Source organism: Anser cygnoides, chromosome 12 (genome assembly GCF_040182565.1).
Source record: "Anser cygnoides isolate HZ-2024a breed goose chromosome 12, Taihu_goose_T2T_genome, whole genome shotgun sequence".
Classification (NCBI taxonomy): Eukaryota; Metazoa; Chordata; class Aves; order Anseriformes; family Anatidae; genus Anser; species Anser cygnoides.
In genome coordinates, this window is record NC_089884.1 from 21,360,001 (window position 1) to 21,378,365 (window position 18,365).

Below are 18,365 nucleotides of genomic sequence, written 5' to 3' on the forward strand. Positions count from 1 at the left end.
AGTACACAGCTGGTTTGCCGTAAAGTGACATAAGTAGCTTTCAGCACAGATTATACAAAAACAGATGCAATCGTTTAATTCTAAGGACAGAACCAAATATACCTGACCAAGTGCTTTACTTAAAGTTAAGCAAATAATTAAACTAAAGGTCTCTGGTGGCTGAGCTAAGGCCTTCTCTGGCTAAGGCCAGAGGAAGCAGCTGTTCTAGGTTGCACCCTTATTAAGGACCCATCCAGCTCCTACCAAAATCAGACAAGATTCTGCTTGGCAGAATTCGCAGTACTTCAGTAAATATATATATTTTTCCCCAGTGTAAATTCAGTGATTTAAGGAATTCATAGCATACTTGCTGCTTAATTTCCTGGGGAGTTATGTTTCTGCCATTGCTCCAGATCCCTGACTATTTTCTATGCATTCCTGAAGCAAGTGGGAGCTCTATTTTGAATCTCAATGGAGCTATAATGAAAAAATAAGAGAAGGCTGCCCATTTTAAAATGGAAATGAATTTTTCAAAATTTTTACTATTATTGTATTTTAGAAAGTACAAGTGAGTTCTGAAAAAGTTTATCAGCAACCCGTAAGGATGCCACTCCATGACCATCTGAAAAATGAAACAAAAAATGAAAAATATTGTGTGGATGAAATCGTTCCTTCCTTTTGGAGCAAATCCATGCTTCCTTTTTAGTGACTAATTCCTGATTTTTATATCACACGTCACTTCTGAGTAAATGCCAAAAAAGAGGCAAAAGCTCTTTAGTCAGTTGAAAGTGCAGTTTTAAATCGTGGTTCGACAGGAAACCTGGTTTTAATTTTTTCTTTTATATGTTACATTAAGAAAATAAAATATTTCTCACAAAATCAGCTACTTTAATGGAATGCTCAATCCCACATCCAGGTAATTTGTCTGTTTTAGGGACAGTTGGGGGATGTACTTTATGTTATATGGCTGAGTAGAGCTCCCTTCAAAAACATATGGTAGCCATAGCATGAATCACCTGCTACCTCGGTATTTCCTCCCTCGCACTGGCCTCCACCATGCTAGATACTGATTGCTCTCATTTCCAATTAGCTTCAAAGTGAAGGCACTCAATATCTTACAGATTTAGCTCAGCTTCCTAAGTATGCAGGCAAGAGGTTCCTGTTCATACAGCCTCACTTGGTCCTGTTATAAGGACTGTTTACACAAGGTAGGAGACAGAGCCACACCCTTAAAGAGCAATTATGCCTCCCCCAGGTTGCAAGAACCCTCCTTAGGGGTACAAGAGCTAGCAAACTTGTTGATGGCCCTTTACAGGTTGTGTCTAAAGCGCTCTGATGAATAGGTGTTGACATTGCTAAGCAAAGCTATTACCAGCAGATTACATCCAGGAACCTGGATGACTGCAGGAGGAAGGCAACGTAGACCCTTGGACTTGCTGTACAACCCAATTACTACACAAAAGACTAAAACACAGGGTCATGGATAAAAGTGAATAAATGTTACTAAATTCTTATCTTAAACACACTTAAGCTTAAAGCAATTTAACTGAGGATTTAAGAGCATGTATGCTTTGTGAAGCTGTGGCTACCTGCTTCATTCTCTTGCTCTTATTTTTGCTTTTATCCTTTTAGTCTTGAAGAAGCCTAATTAGAAGCTTGAACAGGGCTCTCTCTCCCTGCCCTTAAATCAGTAATTGGCTTCAGTGCAGAGACTGTCAGGAAATTAACACATCACAACATGACAGCTGTTAATTTTTTCTCCTTATTTGTCATATGAATCACTGCTGATTTGCCAGAGTGCATAACAAATTAGTGGTCTGTAATCAGCGGCCTCCCTCCTGTGTACAGCACCTACTTGTTTTTCCCCTTTTCTCCAGAAGTCCATTACTTCACTGCTTCAGCAGGAATGACTGTTGCTAGGTGTGTCACTGTCAATAAATCAGAATAAGCAAATGCTAAAAGCGCAAGAAGCTCTTTAAACTTTGATGAAGGCTTTTAGTTACATTTTTAAACTTATAGTTGGAACTGGATTTTTTTTTTTAATTTGTCACTCCCTGGCATAACATACTGTCAAGTCTACTTGTATAGTCTTAAGGCCTGCATTCTTCACAATGTAGAGTTGAAAATATGATTTGCAAAGATTAAAAGAAGATACTTTTTGTGAAGACAACTCTTAAAACTGCAAAAGCAATAAATAACAATTAGACACAATGCACAATGTCATTTTCTTGTTGCCTTGAGTAATATTTACTGTATTTATGTGTAATAAACACTATTTAATATGACTTGGTGTGCTTCTCACACCAATAGAATGATATATATTAAAAAACAAACAAACAAAAAGCTTAAGTCCAAAATTTAAAAAAAAAGGCAAAATTTGAAAAAAAGTAAGTTAAATTCTAACCATCTGGAATGAGGTAAAATGCTATCCGAGCATTTCTGCCCCCTCTTTTTTCTAGTTTGTGTGTTTTAGAAATGACGACATATATGACAAAGGCTACGAGAACAGGCTACAACACTGCAACAGACAGAACACTATATCTCTGAGCTATGCTGAGAACTGCTGTTCAAATGCCAGTTTAAGAGATCTACTATTGGTTGGTGCTCTCATCAAATTGCAAACACTTTGGAAATATGAAGTGGAAAAATAGAACCCTAAATTATCTGAAACACGTAACTAAATTGACTAGAACCATTATGTATTTAGTATCTTGCATCCTAGTTAAAGTAAAACCAGGAATATGACATATTTCTTTAACAAAAGAAAGTAGTATAGACTCTATGCTAAATTTCCTAATTTGTATTAAAATATGCTTGAAACATGCTTCCTAATTTGTACTGAAATACGCTTAAAGTTCAAGTTTTCTGTAACTTTTTTTTAAGTGTTCATCAAATAGCTTATTTCCTTATGATCTAACCTGAACAAGCAAGATATTTAAAAGCAAGGCCAATGGAAAATGTGGGATCCTATAACCTAAAGTAAAATGCTGCACAATACATACAGACTGTTTTAATATTCAAACACCTCACCTCCCCCTCCAGGAAGACATGAAAAGAAAAAAAGTATTAACTATTTTGGCATTTATTATATTTAAGTATAGATGCTTCAAATGGTACCTGAATGCTGTCTGTTTCTGAAGAACCGCTCCTTCATGCAACCACGCGACTCTGATGTAAGCAAGGTCATCGTCACATCAGGAGGCAGGGCAGGGGATCCCAGCTCTCCGAGGTCAGGCTTGTAAGGTGCTGGCGCTGATCCAGTAAAGCACTTACACACCTGTTTTGCATTTAAGGTAAGCATGTATTTAAGTGTCTCAGAGACAAAGTGCTCAGCCTTCCAGTGCTGTATGCATATGCTTATGAATAAGATTTATTTCATGATTCACAGACATCACACAATGAACTAGCACTGTACAGTACAGGCACCATTACAGTTCTCAGTAAGACTGCTTCACAGTTATAATTTCAACATTTCAAAGTCTCTTCAGAAGGATTTTCCCTGCAGTTAATTGGTGTAAATACATTACATGTTCATACAAATACAAAACCGGTATTTTCATGACAATATCTAATTATTTTAAAAATCTAATGGTTTGGATTATTTTTTCAGTATTACATGTATTTTCTTCTACAACTTACATTAAAAAAACAATAAAGGTTAAACTACTTTTAGGATTTTAAAATAAAGCCTTTTTATTATTTCTGTTCTTAAATAAATGTTTTTTCTTCATTAAAAAAATGTAACATATTACAGAAATTTTGTTTCACTATTCAGTCTTAATACTTATCTTTCTTGAATAAAATGTAAAGTTTACATTTTTTCAGTGTGCCTTGGTTTAAAAACTCAACCTTATTATTATTATTTTTAAATTTACATTATGGAATTACTTTCCTTAGAATGACCTGGAATTAGTGATTATAAAGTGTGTGTAGTATAGGGCAACTCTCCTAGCCTTTTTGAAATGCCACTACAAAGTGAATCTCAATACTGACTGAAAGGAGTTCCTTGACCTGCTGTGGTACCGTCACACAGAGTATTAGGCATCTAGAAGTCTTTTATAGGTCTTCTGTAGCAGACAGCCTTTGTGCAGAAAGGTCACGAGTGAGCACTGTTTACTGAATCTATAAATTACTATTTTTTTTAACCTCACCAGATTCTGCATGTCAAAAGCAGCACTAAAAAATACTGTTTACTAATATGTCTCAAATTCAGACTTAAAACATAATTTTCAGCAACAAATTGAGACAGAAAAGAAAGAAAAATCAATGAGAAAGAAAATATAAAATCAAAGTCACGTAGAAACACTGTACAACTGAATTACCTACAGGTTTTCAAACTCCCCATCATTAGAAAAACTGTTGTACAACAGCCAACAAATGTGAGGTCACTGTGCAGTTTTACAACATGTGCATCAAAATTTCTGGGTGTACCATCTTCAAAATAAGCCATCACTAATAAGAATTCAGAGCAGAGAAAATACCAGGTCAGAAAAGGAAAGAGTTGGCCACAGGTTACAGACAATGTGGCAGTTATGCCTTGCTACAGTTTTCTGGTGTTGGGCTCTTTATCTTTTAGGGCAAGATCCCAAGATTTTCATCGAGACACTTGTGTTGCTGATACTTGCTTAAGTGCCTAAGAGTTGAAGTGACAATGTTTGTGGTTCATACAGGCTGGCCACTGTGGTGGTGTTTAATAAATAATAAGCACGAGAAATTAAAGCAAGTATAGTAGACTTTGTATTCATTATTAAACTGTCTTCCTGCTCCCAAGAAGATTTCAGGAGCCCATTATTAGTGGTTTCAAAATTAAAAACAATGGATTTGGCAGTGACTATAAATATACAGTGAGCCATCATGTATATTTAAATAATGGAATGAGATGCTTTTGAGGGCAATTGATAACAGCAAGAAACTTTACTGGGAAGCCTTCAGCTGCCACTGTTTCCAGTATCATGCATCTACAGAGGCATCTCTTCACAAGTTCAGAAAATTTGCAAAAGTTAAAAAAAAAAAAATCCAATAAAACATGCACATGTAGAAGACTTAGAAGCAGGAAGCTTTTCTTAAGGGATGTAGACAGAGAACAGACAGGATTTATTTCCTGTTAATACACCAAAATTCTAAGGGTCACACCAAAACACTAAAAAGAATCATTATGCTGATTTACTAAGCCACACAAACATTCTAGCTCCCTAGACACCGACCTTGAGGCCTTAAGGAAGCTTTAAGGAATACATGTAATGAGCCTTACTTTCTCTAGTCAACATATCCTCTTCTTCTGCACTCATACTTTCTAAAAATTCCACAACAAATATTTTCACTGATCTCCATGAAATAATATTTAGATTGTGATTTACAGTTTTTTTTTTTTTTTTAAAAGGTGAGTGGGAAGGACTTGGGCAATGATTTCAGGAGTCTTATTAGGCAGAAAAAGGAAGAGTCTTTCCAAACCGAAGAACTAGGTTTATTCAAATGCCATCTTATCAGGACTTGCCATGCTAATGCCTGAAATCCTAACAGTGTTTCGCCTCCTTGAAAAAGTGAGGGTGATCAGCAAGAGAGATAAAAAGAAGGACTTATTTCCCTGGTTAACATCCCTCTGTAACAATATTCACTTTTTTTTTTTTTTAACTGAAGTTCTTCAATGGCCATGAGAAATACACCCTAAAAGATAACTTCCCATTGCCTAACTCAGTGACTTAACATCAGTCTAAACTTTTCTTGTGACTACTGACAATTGGTACCAAAAGAAGAGAAATTAGAAGCTGTGTTGTATATCAAATAATCATAGCATTTCAAAACACCTTTTCTGTTTAACAAACATATCTGCATTCTCTTATGGTATGCTAGAATATCTTTAATTACAATGCTGTTAATTTGTTAAAGTCATATAGTCCATCTGGGATCCTCCAACTGTGGAAGAGTATTTGTAAAACTGGAGAACAGTATTAACACCTGTCAGAATGTAAAAGTCTGGCTCAGCCTTCAATTAAAGCACTGCCAAACATTTCTTTTTTTCTGTCACAGGTCTTTTTAAGGTATAACGTAGAATTTCTGCTCTGAGGGAGAACTAAACTAGAAAATAAGGACAAAGCCCACTGAAGTAAGTAAAACAGTAGTGGGAAGACTGTAAAGAAAAAAAAAGATGGTGTAAAACAAATCAGTAGTAGGTGAAAGCAGTTACCATGATAGTAGTGTGTTGACATCAGTTTCTCACGTTTCACAGCACTAAAACCAATCACCTGAAAAGGGCCAAATTGTCAAGTAATGGGGCAGTGTAGTCTGTCATTCTAGAGCAGAGGAGGGCAGGCTTAAATTCTACTGATGTCATGCCTGATCAATCACCAAACTGAACTGCAGCAATTAGAGGGGACAGTACGCAATCTGGGTGATGGTACAAAGGATGGGCTGGAAGATAACTGGCCATCTGGAAAGATATACAGCCCCTGGCAGGGACTGCTAGCATGGGCATGAAGCAGGTGAATGAAAGAACACCACAGCTATGTACTCTAGGTCCTCAGAACTAGCACTGTGTGAGTGAGAATTTAGAGTCTAATTAGCGAGAAATAAGAGTCTAGGGAAAAGTAAACTATACCGGAGAAAGGAAATGAGTATTAGCAAAAAGAGATAGTTTGTATTCCAGTGCATGCTGGAGTTTAAAGTAATCTTGAAAGATGTTTGTTTTAGGACAGAAAAGAGCTTTGATATTCCTAAAAATTCCTCTCTATTAGGTGTCCCTGGAAGGGATTTATATTAGAAGAAACCTGGAAGAGCCTATGCAATTTCAAAATTGATTATTAGATTATTTTCTAGAAGAACGGGAGTTGGATTTGTTTACCTCTATATCAGAAATTTCATGGAAATCTATTAGCATGTGTTTCATAAGACATGAAGATGAAAGTACCAGAATTCGTTCTATTCAAGAAGGTGGTTCTGAAACCGAGCAACAGGGTGGGGGAGGTACTGTGCAAGTTATTAAGAAGCTTTATGAATCAAAACAGTCCAATCTACTTTGGGGAAAATGGTGATTGCTGCATTATTCAGTGACAATTGCTGAGTTTTTTTCTGCATTACAGAATCTCCATATTTCATGTTGTAAATAGAAGGAAAACAGAAAATAGTGCTAGTCCTAAAATCTGGAAGCCAAAGCTAAGGAATTTACTCTAAATCACAGAATGTTTAGCTATTAGATGACCTATAAACATTTTGTTTCATGAGTGAATGTTTAATCTAGCACAATACTGTTCCAAAGGAAACTGTTAATAGTAGCATTTTGCAGGAGTTATGTGCATGTCCCCACTGGACCTCTAAATGAAGTCTGCATAAGGACTGTAAGGGTAGCAACCCTGCAGCTACAGCTATAATTATCAGGATTTAATGGTGTTTATGAATGACTTGCTATGAGTCAAGGAATAATAATACGTCTTATTAAAAATTTATTCCAAGTTATTTTTATAAAACTTTACTCATTTACATGTCACCAATGATTTTTCTTTTAAATGAAACAACAGAACAATCAGGAACACTTAGTCTTAAAGAGAAATCTGAGTATGGGGTCATTTTTGACGACTTGGTAAAACAAACTGGTAATAAAGCAATTAAGAATGTAAGCCTAAAAGTGAATGTGTTGTGTAAAAACACAACAAAACAAAAACACTAAAGAATTAGCTTCTGAAAAAAAAAAGACCTTTAGTGCCATATAAATAATGCTAAATTCCAGTTTGGAGTTGTATCCATATTTAGATGCTGTCTGATTCACTAAGATACATGATCATAAATCTTTTCAGCAGCTAGTGGCAAAACATGATCCAAGTGGAACTACAGCCAGATGGCACTTGTGATTAGTGAAGCATGGCTATCAGATCAACCACAAACCTGAATAAGCTAACGTGGTTCAAGATGCATTAACTAATAACTCCCAGGAAGAAAACATTTCAAATTGAAAGAAACACAGGGAATGTTTTTTCTTGACAAGCTTAATAGGAATAGCTAGTCATCACCCCATTAGAATATACTAATAAGAATAACATAAAGGAACCTAATCAATTCTGGGTCATGGAAAAAGGAAGTGGGGAATAAAAATTCTCTTTTAAAATTTTCTTCAGATACCATTACTGGTTTAGATTCAACACAGCCAATCTAGTCTGATATTTCTGTACTCTTTTCACTCTAAATTCCACTCTCTAGCAAAATATTTAAAACATTACCTAAAATCTAACAATCCTAAGTAACTAAGGGACTTTCTCTTCTAGAAAGTCTACACGTTGTGTTATTTTACAATACAGGTAAGGGAGAGAGTGCGATTTTAAAGTCAGGACAGGATAACAAATATCAGGACTCCTAGATTCTGCACATATCTACCACTGATTAAATACCCATTTCTAAGAAAGGAAGGAAAATGAAATATATTGATTATTCAAAAACATTCACAAATGTCTTTGGCTTGTCTTCTACTTATGATCAGCTTCCCAAGAACCTGCTAGTGAAACTCCGAGCAATGCAATGTGGTTAGTTAGGAGGTCTGGTGCATTTTTGCTCTCTAATTGGACACCTTTGGCAACCAGTTCAATGCAACTCACAAGTGATTTTGCCTAGCCTAATATTTTGAAGTTCACAGTGGAGAAGCAGGTTTAAGAATCAGCATTGCCATAATAGGAAACAGTGAGGAAGGAGTAAAAGTGAGAAGCAATGAATGGACATACAAACGTATGCTAGTAAAAGTACCAACACCTATTTTTATGTGATGAACATTTGAGTGTTTATGATTAAAACATGGTTTTAAAAAGTGTTATCAGAAAGCATATCTGAAAAAGGACACAAATACACTCAAATAAAAGAATAGTCTCTGTAAAAATGAATAATTGGAGATTTTTTTTTCCCATCTCATCACTCAGTTCTGATCCTTAGCTAACCCTCAAAGAAATGTTGTTGTAAAAGTTGATTAAGTGCACACATGATTATTTGAGAGCTGTTAGGTAAGTGCAAAGTACTGTTACTATAGGTTAATATTTTGCTCTTAGGGTATAGCCATGTTTGACACAAAGGCACACTACATTCTGAGGCAGTTTCAAAGCCCAGGGCTCTATCCCACTTTCACTGAAGTAAACGGAAATCTTTCTATGGGTTTTAACACCCCACAGATACAGATGTATGGAATAAAGCTATCTCACAGCTGCATTAGCATGTAACTCTGGCTCAAGATAGCTAATCTGTCTTGCAAGCCAAGTCTCAGGCAAGCATTAACTTTATTATTATGAGGTTGACTTCATTAGGTCAGCAGTTATCTAGCCTGGGAATCTTCAGAGAAATGCCTCTTCTCTGTATAGTATTAACCACAAAAAACACAGGGAATTCATAAAAACAACTGAGTTCAAAAGCAGCAAGTACCCGCTGGTTCTCAAGGATATCATGCAAGTTCACAGGGACTCAGTATTATTCCACAGGGCATCATAAGCCTGTGTTTTGCTCTCTGTCCTAGAGATAGGATATTTGAGCTACTTCTTCCAGATGACACTTTCTCGCTGCTATCAGTAGCATTACAATCACGTCATATCATCATGTTACAATCAGACTCTTGTTCATAGGACCTCAACAGCTTGCTAAGAGCTTTCTCATCTCTGCACAAGCACCTTGATTCCATTTTGAGCCACTGCACATTTATCTGACATGAGATACAATACATAAAAACAACTAAGAAGTCTGAAAAAAGCCTACCAGCTGTCAGAGCTGCAGTTAGCATAAACAACTATGTTATTTCCACATTATACAGAACAGGAAGAGTTGTCCAAAGCTTTCTCTCTGAAGTCTCTCTAGAAGTCGCTCCTTATAATCCAAACTGGCCCACATTTGGGGCCTCTCCAGGGATGCAGGAATACATCTGTTTGATTTAGAGGACTGAGATGTGAAGGGATGAAAAGCAATAGTTAGTTTCTCTGGAACTGCCTAAAGTTTAATCTAGCTGAATTGACCACGTAATTAACTATGCTGCACTTTTAGAGACTTGTGCAGACACTTTCATTATTTTATATCGGAGCAAAGAATGTTTAGAGCTGGATTTGAAATAAGAATTCTAAACTCAGAATTGTTTGGACTTACTTCAGGATTATTTCACTTATCAGAAAACATACCTCACAGAATCACAGAATCACAGAATCGTCTAGGTTGGAAGAGACCTCCAAGATCATCTAGTCCAACCTCTGACCTAACACTAACAAGTCCTACACTAAACCATATCACTAAGGGCTACATCTAAACGTCTTTTAAAGACCTCCAGGGATGGCGACTCAACCACCTCCCTGGGCAGCCCATTCCAATGCCTAACAACCCTTTCAGTAAAGAAGTTCTTCCTAACATCCAACCTAAACCTCCCCTGGCACAACTTTAGCCCGTTCCCCCTCGTCCTGTCACCAGGCATGTGGGAGAATAGACCAACCCCCGCCTCCCTACAGCCTCCTTTAAGGTACCTATAGAGAGCGATGAGGTCTCCCCTGAGCCTCCTCTTCTCCAGGCTAAACAACCCCAGCTCCCTCAGCCGCTCCTCGTAAGACTTGTTCTCCAGACCCCTCACCAGCTTCGTTGCCCTTCTCTGGACTCTCTCGAGCACCTCCATGTCCTTCTTGTAGCGAGGGGCCCAAAACTGAACACAGTACTCGAGGTGCGGCCTCACCAGAGCCGAGTACAGGGGGACAATCACCTCCTTAGACCTGCTGGCCACACTGCTTCTTATGCAAGCCAGGATGCTGTTGGCCTTCTTGGACCCCTGAGCACACTGCTGGCTCATATTCAGCTGCCTCTCAACCAGTACTCCCAGGTCCTTCTCGGCCAGGCAGCTTTCCAGCCACTCATCTCCCAGCCTGTAGCGCTGCTTGGGGTTGTTACGCCCCAGATGCAGGACCTAGCACTTGGCCTTGTTGAACTTCATGCAGTTGACCTCAGCCCATTGGTCCAGCCTATCCAGATCCTCCTGCAGAGCCTTCCTTCCCTCGACCAGATCGACACACGCACCTAACTTGGTGTCATCTGCAGACTTACTGAGGGTGCACTCGATCCCCTCATCCAGGTCATCGATAAAGATATTAAAGAGGACCGGCCCCAGCACTGAGCCCTGGGGGACTCCACTAGTAACCGGTCTCCAACTGGATTTGGCTCCATTCACCACATACCTGTAGATTATGACTACTGTAACAAGAGCTATGCACAAATTTCGACTGTAAAGTGGTATGTGTGAACAGTGAAAGAGTGGGTCCTGTTCACTGTGGCAAGAATATTTTACCTAGCGCATGCACAGAAAAAAAAAGTCCATCTACTAAGTAAGATACCATTGCTTTAAAGAAGATCTGAATCTTTTATCTGGCCTTTTTCTCAAGTAAAAGAATGGATGTTTTCCTACTTATATTTACTCTTCTTTTCTACCTCTTTTCCAGCAGAGGAGAGAAAGAGTTGGAAGAACACAGTACTGCATCACGCTCCTTTATTTTTTGTAGAACAGAGGTAACTCTTGCAAATACTACTACTACTTGATTTTATCTGAGGCCAGACACAGCTAAAGGAAGTTCTGATCTATATAAACTATAGAAAGAGAAGAAAGAAAATAGGATATTTGTAACATATTAGTAAGATACATTTAATTATACTTGAAGTAAATATTAAATTAAAATTATATTTGTTACATCTATCAAAAAAGAAAGACTACACAGATAGTTTATGGGCACAAAGTCCTCCAGGGAGTGTCACAAATTCACTTGATGTCCTTGAGTAATGAAGTTTCCATTTGAATCTCAGATTTAGCTTAAAGATGTGTAAAATCATATGCAGACAAGAAGGCAGGAAGGGAGAGTTCCCTACTGCCTATGCATCTGAGCACATTTCCATTCATTGTTTATTCTAGTAAATGTATTGAAACACATTGTGTTGAAAAAATAGCTAGTATTGGTGTTTCAAACACTCATATTCAAAAACTAGTAATTGTAAATCTTTAAAGTTTAAGTCAAAGCTTTCTTACTTTCTTCATCTGCAAGCATTGACACTTTAGCCACAAATACCTGACTTCTTTGAATATGAGTATCCCATCCCCAAGGCTTTTGATGAGAGGTCCATGTTCATGACATTTGGATTGTATTCCAACTTTTTTGTGTTTTTACACTGTTAGTAGTCACAACCATGTTACCAGGGCTAGCAGTTTACTTAACTTCTTAATTATTTCTGTGATCTTTTCTTCAAAATCTTTTTGTGATTTTTCATAAAATTTTCCGTGCTTTCCTTTCCTTAAATTTCATTACATTTCGTTTTAGATTCAGAGTTCCTTTACAATGTTTTTCCTTTCAGCTGTGGATGCAGTTTGCATTTCTCTCGTGTCAACTTTAGCTGCTCACTTCTCCATTTTGTATCAAATTGCTGTAATGCAATCCCATTTCTGTCACATGATGCCCCACGTATTTTTTCACTAGATGAGAGCATATTGTTTCTGATTGATTCGATGTAGTTACTTGAAGTCACACTTGAAACTAGCTTCTTATCATGACTGAAGGTTTCTCTGTTAGAAGCTCTGTCTGAAGCAATGCCCAGAAGACTGAATTTTTGGTGAAATAATATAGCAGTGATTTCTTGAGAAGGTTCCCCTAGCTTTACAAAGAGTCAGGCACACTTTTTTCTTTATCATCCTAGACATGTGCTAGCTGATAGCTTTACTGTTTTGGCAGCAATTATCCAATTCATCTCATCCTCATGAAACCTTCCCTCCCTGCCTCCAATTCTGATGTAAATAAAGAACATCACATTATACGTGTTGATTCAGTCAGAAAGAAAAATCCATCCTTAATGCTGAGCTGCAAATTCAAGATCTCCCACTGTGCCTGAAATCAGGCCATTCATGGCATCAACAGCACGCTGGGGAGCCACAGAGATGGTAGGGTGAATTCTTTCACAGAGCTTGCAGAGTAGAGAATCCCTCACACAAGTTTTCTATCTCGGCTCCTAACACATTATTTTTGCTGAGGACAGACAGAACTTCTGAACTAGATTCTTGACACAGCACAAGGTGTGGAGGCCAAGTGATGATGAGACTATGACAAGAGGAGGCTCTTACTACACTTTTTCCAGGTCCTCCTGCTCTTCTTGAGCCTAGACATAAGCAGGTACTGACTGCAAACTATACGTATTCTCAACTAGTCCTTGGCTGTTTCAGTTCTGGAAAGTGCTCATATGTCAGACACTGCCTCTCAGGAACAAGACAGCACTACGAAGCCCGTATCCAAGCAAGATGAAGACGGAAAAATTCTCCTGAGCTCCAAGTGCACCAATGGTAAAACTAAAGAGTTTGTTTTTTTTTTTTTCTTTCTCCTACCATGGGGAACCCAGCAGTTTTCTGGGTTTAGAAACACTTCACATTTGTTGATGGGCAGGTGCCATGGACCTCTTGCCAGTTTGACCGAGCCATCTATTTGCAGATAGATAGCCATAGCCATACCTTTCCATCTGTTTGTCTCTATACACTTATGAATCATACATATTCTGTGTGCAACTGCTTCATGAAGAACTGTACTATACTGTAAGGTTTTGCTTTGAGGTTGCTACCATTTTGGCATTCTCATGTCAAAAAAATACAAAAGAAACTTAGCCTTGTCTTAATTGGAGACAAACCGAATTGGAAAATAATGTAGGTGACAGATTTTTTTTTTCCAATTTTCTTTGCATAAAAGCTGTACCTGCTCTATGACTTCATTTACTGTGGTATTAACTTGTGTACAAAATGGAGATAATATAACTACATTTCTTTCCTTCTTAAGTGATCTACAGTATATAGACTGATAGGGTACATAGGAATTATGCATTTTTAATAATAAGGCAACAGACCTGTAAATATTTCAAACTTCTTAAGAATTAATGTATCAGTGATAACAAATTGTTAGGACTTAACACTTAGAGCGATTATACATGCGCTTAATGTATTTTTTGAAGTTCAATACAAAGCGTCACAAGGTATTAGATATTTCCTGTTTGCAATCAAAGAAAATTCTCAGAAACATTAGAAAACTTAAGGAGAAAAAAATCCCAATCTGAAGAAAAAGTTCCCATTACGTTATTTTCTTGCAATGAAGATTATGGGTCAACTGAGAGTTAATTTTATTTATATGAAGGTACATATTCTCAGCTCTACAGAAAGAATAAATTAAAGAGTTTATTCATGAAAATGTTAGTGAGATTATATCTGAACAATAAAGATATTTTTTAAAGAATAAAATATTAAACAGATGCCAGTGTTTCCTTAGCTACATAAATGGCCTGATACGGAAGACAATCAGGTAATAGCTTTGAGCTGTAAATGTTTGCAACAAAATGTGAAGTCATATAAATCTCACTTGGATTGCATTTCATTACAAACTCAAAATGCAGAACAAGCCTGTTGAAAGCCTGTTAAAGTTCACAAATCTTTTCAGAAACTCGGGGTTGAGTGGGCTGATTTATACGCCTCTTTTCAAATCATGGAAAATTCTATTTTTTGAGAGGTTTACAGTTTAAACAAAAACCTTAGTTAATGTCACAATTTTTCAGCAATTGTTTTAAAAAATGATTTACATCCAAAACTCATGTCAAAGTGTTGTAAGTTCTTTTTAAGGAAATCTAATTAAAAACAAACAAACAAAAAACCCACAACATATTTCTGGAGTAACTACATACTAGTTGGGCTGGAAATTATTAGTTATATCTAATACATATGGAAAGCAAGAACTGTAGCACTGCATGGTCCAAAATCAGATACCTATAATCTTAATTTGCAGAGGTATTAAAAAGAAAGCACATAATGATTCCTTTGCCTCTGATTTTAGGGAGACACTTACCCACTGGGGAAAGATATGGTCAGCGGGTGCATGTTCATAACTGGATGTAATGAACAACAAACCCAGTTCCCCCCACAGAGCTTCCAAGTGACCCCACGACCCAGGAAATTTGCTCAGGACTGGCCTTCTCACACCACGCTTCTGTGGGCTAAGACAGCCACTAGGTAAAAGTCAATGGGATCAGATAAGTAGATGAGAAAACAAAGGATTGTTCTGACCATTCCGTGCGGACTGTTCATTCATACAATGCCAAACAGAGTTTCATGGAACATTTGACTTCCATCAGCTAGAGTACTCCAAGGTTTTACATACTCACATACTTGCTTAAGGATCATGGCATAATTTATTTGTTTCTCTGAGTGGGCCCTAAAATAGCTTGTCCCAGAATGTTTTTTGCCTGTTTCAAAGTAATTGGGTATCTTTCTTTTAGAAAGCTGCACTAATAACCCCCTCAGGACTTCCTCATCCCTCTCTAATTTGTGAATGAAGGAGTAATATGGATCTCTGTGGATAGCGATTTCTGTAAAGGAAAAAGGTCTACTTAGGAAGCTATGTCTCCTTATCAAGTAACATGTAGAGGAAATGATTTTAGAGGACTATTTAATTCTGCACTTAGGTGTTTCTCATTATCAGGCTTTCTAGCACATGGATTAGTAGCAATTTTACTGTTCCAGAGCTTTTGTCATTAACAACATCCCACCTACAGCAACCTCTGTTAGTCAATAATAACAGCTTGTTTAAAAATAGCAGCATCAACCTGTTTGCACTGTTATTATCTGTCCATGGCTTGTTTCCCCACAAGACTCTGGGATGGTGCATAGCCTGCCTTTCCTTGGCCTTCTCTAAATCCCTGTCTTTTTGTAAAGTATGTTTTAAGATCAGGAGAGGAGTCAGACGTATCTTTAGCAAATACTAGCAGTGTAATTGCAATGCTGCTACAGTCCTCAACAGTAAAATACAGCAGCCAGGAGGAGCTGTATATTCATTAGTCAATAAAGTATTACCACACATTTTATTGAACTGTAACCCTATTTTTCCTTGATGAAGATGTTGTGTAGCTTTCACCTTCACATAAATCTGAGTGATTAATTTAGCAATCAAAGTTGGAATAAGGAGATTCAGGCCAAATTCCAATCCAGCCTTTCAGCATCATCTCATCTCTTTGCACTTCAGACTCAGGCTCAGATATTCAATTTTATTATAAGAGAGTTTTAAAAACAAATAGTTATATGAATGGTGGATTTTATAGGGCTACATCTTTCTTACATGCCACTAAGTCTTCTTTTTTATCCTGCAAACTGACAACTAGCACATTCAGTTAGATGCTCTTGTTTGTGAATACAGAAGGTGAATAAAAAGACATTGCTATGCAGCATAAAGACAATTTATTATGCCAGTCTACTGTATCTTACTCTGTAGATTAACATAAATAATTGTAATACTGCACTGCACTGCAATAGAATATGCTTAAAGCTAATTGAAGACAAAATGAATATAGTTTTTATATTTCCTCATGAATTACAGTTAACACTCCTGTTTTGTGACAGAAACCTAGAATTAAAGCACAAGAAACAATTAATGCTATAATTATGTGTTCCTAAACTTAAATTCAAGAGCATTGGCAAATTATTGTCAGAATATTTGCATACAAGCTGAACAATTAAGTTGTCAGCTGATTCTATTCCTGCCTCTTTTTTTTTCCAACTTGCTAATTTTTTAATCTATTTTGTTATCAGAGCCAGTCAGAACTTTCAATACTATTTCACTGCTTAATTTAAAATAGCATCAGTAAAGATACACTACCTAAAGGAAGAAGTGAAATATATTGATATTTTTAGTATATTTCCCTTACTATCAGGGTACCTGACAGTTCTAGGAAGTGAATTAATAGCATACATGGTAAAAGAATGGTAGACTTCTGTCAACTGAGAGCTGCAGCAAAACCTTGATTCAGTTACGCTAGAGGTAGTATTTTGATCACAGTGTTTCACTGTATTTTTTCCCTAACATAGAAAACTAATAACTCTTGGTTCATTAGAGATATCATTAAAAGTTTTCTGTTTTTTTAAATACAAGAAAACATTTGACCTAAAAGGGTAAATACATTGATTCTCACAAATAGAGAGTGAATTTTCCAGTGCTAGAAAAAAATAATAGTACAGCTTATTTCACAAGAAGAACCCACTGAAAACAGTATCCCAATTTCCTGCAGACACCAACTGTCAAACTGAGATATGTCACACATGAAAATTCAAACTCATTTCTCATCTAGTTTTACTTCTGCTCTGGCCCTGACATTAGCAGATTTGATGTCTGCAAGGGAAAAAAAAATCATAAATTTAATTTCTGGAAACCACTGACAAACACATCATTTTTTTTTTCCCTTTCCTTTTTTTTTTTTTCCACCTTGAATTAAGCAATTGGATCTTTGAAAAAGCTATATATAGATTTATTTTTTTTTTTTAATTGACCCATTATTTTGCTTGCTTTCACTGCCAGAACCCCCTACTGCAAACAAGGATAAGGATGCTACCTGGACTTCATTTGATGAATAGTTTTAATTAAAATATTCTGTACCATAAGTATTTTAATGTTACAGACAAACCAAAGGTATGCAGTAATAAATTAAATTATACATTTAAATTAACCTATAAATATGCTATAAAATTGACAGGATATTTTTAAGATAGGGAATGAGACATGGATTGCTAATTATGTCAATTAAATATCATGAGTAAAAATAAATGACAATCAATACCCTAGAACCATTTTGTAAAAAGAGAAAAAGGGAGGAAATATAATATCATTTAGATGTCTATAAAAGTGAAAAATTATTAGCAAGTTAGAGTGCTGATTCTTCTATTGTAATAAAATGATAAGCAGTAGAACATTATACTTTTCATCACGGCTGGCCATAAATACTGTACATATACTGTGCTGGCATAATCCATTATGGGATTCTTCTATTTGGGTCTATTATGCTCAGGATAATAACATGTTTAATTTTTACTAATAAAATTTCCAGTTTTTCTGCTCAGAGTCTGATCTAGAAACTACTGAAGTCAATGGAAGCTTTTTCTGCATTTAATGAATTTTAGATCAGCCCTTACTTTAAATATATATGACTACAAGAAATAAATGCAAGTTGCAACAGTGTCATAGTTACATACACGCATTCAGTGCCTCAACCCCATGGACCCTTTCTCTGTATGAAAAAACACAGGGGTTTCATCCTATAAGAAGGATATCTGAACCAGCATTACCTCATATGTCACAGGACACCTACCTGAAATAATTACTTCTTCACATCATAAGAATATTAAGGCCAGCTAAAAGATGCAGTGTTGTTTTTTCTGCCATGCTGTGTTAGGGGATAGCAAACATGCAAATTGGGAAAAAAACTACTGAATTACTGTCTCAAAATTGTTTTTATATTATTAACGTCACACCAAATATATGAATTTACTTCCCAACTTCTTCACTATCAAAAAGGTAAAAGTAAAAAAAAAAGAAAAAAGTGAAGATAGGACTTCATCATGGAGATCTGGG

The 18,365-nt window shown here is 36.6% G+C and overlaps 1 long non-coding RNA gene across 3 annotated transcripts in view; it reads right to left on the reverse strand.

The window, feature by feature from the left end:
• LOC125183923 (uncharacterized) overlaps nucleotides 1–18,365 on the reverse strand; it is a 106,619-nt gene that overhangs the window by 64,335 nt on the left and 23,919 nt on the right. For all 3 annotated transcript variants that reach the window (XR_010834371.1, XR_007166726.2, XR_010834370.1), the window contains exon 5: nucleotides 3,097–3,256. This is a non-coding gene — a long non-coding RNA (uncharacterized lncRNA). The remainder of the gene's footprint in view (nucleotides 1–3,096; nucleotides 3,257–18,365) is intronic.